The sequence below is a fragment of the Jaculus jaculus genome, chromosome 19 (genome assembly GCF_020740685.1).
Source record: "Jaculus jaculus isolate mJacJac1 chromosome 19, mJacJac1.mat.Y.cur, whole genome shotgun sequence".
Classification (NCBI taxonomy): Eukaryota; Metazoa; Chordata; class Mammalia; order Rodentia; family Dipodidae; genus Jaculus; species Jaculus jaculus.
The window spans coordinates 33,221,213-33,222,478 of NC_059120.1; the positions used below are offsets into that span (position 1 = coordinate 33,221,213).

At 39.3% G+C, this 1,266-nt stretch overlaps 1 pseudogene; it reads left to right on the forward strand.

The window, feature by feature from the left end:
- Positions 1-352: 352 nt before the first annotated feature.
- LOC101607861 lies at positions 353-875 on the forward strand (annotated as a pseudogene).
- The last annotated feature ends 391 nt before the right edge of the window (positions 876-1,266 follow it).

Consider the following 1,266-nt stretch of genomic DNA (forward strand, 5'->3'; position numbering starts at 1 on the left):
GGAGTTCATTTGCAGGGGCTGGAGGACCTGGTGTGTCCTTTCTCTCTCTGCATATAAATTAATTAATTAATTAATTAATTAAAATATTTTAGAGCTGGAGAAATAGCTTAGCAGTTAAGGGTAAGCTGCAAAGCCTAAGGACCCAGGTTCAATTCTCAGTACCCATGTAAGCCAGATGCACAAAGTGGCACCTGCATCTGGAGTTTGTTCACAGTGGCTGGAGGCCCTGGTGCATCCATTCTCTCTCTATTTGCCGCTTTCTCTCACCCCTCTCTCAAATAAATAAATTAAATTAAATTAAAAATATTTTAAAGCATAAAGTAAAATGATAAAATTAAAAAAAAAATCAAATATGGCTCTTTGCTGCCAGACTGCCTCCATCACGGGCTGCACGCACGCCCCTGGGAAGGGCCTGTCCCAGTCGGCAGCCTGGCAGCCGCAGCTACCTATGTAGCTGAAATTGACGTCAAACGACATGAAGGAGCAGATTTATAAACTGGCCAAGAAGGGCCTGACTCCCTCACAGATCGGTGTGATCCTGAGGGATTCACATGGCATTGCACAAGTGTGCTTTGTGACAGTCAATAAAATCTTGTGAATCTTGAAGTCCAAAGGACTGGCTCCTGATCTTCCTGAGGACCTCAACCATCTAGTCAAGAAAGAGGTTGTAAAAAAAAAAGAAAAAAAAAGAAAAAAAGAAAGAGGTTGTTGTCTGCAAGCATCTTGAGAGGAACAGAAAGGATAAGGATGCTAAGTTCCGACTGATTGTGAAAGAGAGCCAAATTCACCGATTGGCTCGATGCTATAAGACCAAGCGGGTGCTTCCTCCCAGCTGGAAAGATGAGTCATCCACAGCCTCTGCTCTAGTGACATAAGTTTATCTTGTGTACTCCAGAAATAAAATCTCTTGAAATAAATAAAAATCAAATATGAAAAAATATAAAAACAGGCCTTTGTAAACTTCAAAAATCCTCTGATAAAAGTGCTGGTGGTACTAAGAATAGAAGGAACATACCTCAAGAGAGCAAAGAATATATCTTGCAATCCCATAGCTAACATTATATTGAAATTAAAATAAAAGTGTTTTCTCTAAAATCAGAACAAGATAAGGTGTCGACTTACTCTTACACAATATTGTGCTTTAATTCTTATATAGAGCAATAAGGCAAGAGAAAGAAATAGAAGAGATACAATTCAAAAACAAGATAAATTATCCCAGCAGCCAACATGATCACATACATAAAAGACCCCAAGGAGCCCATGAAA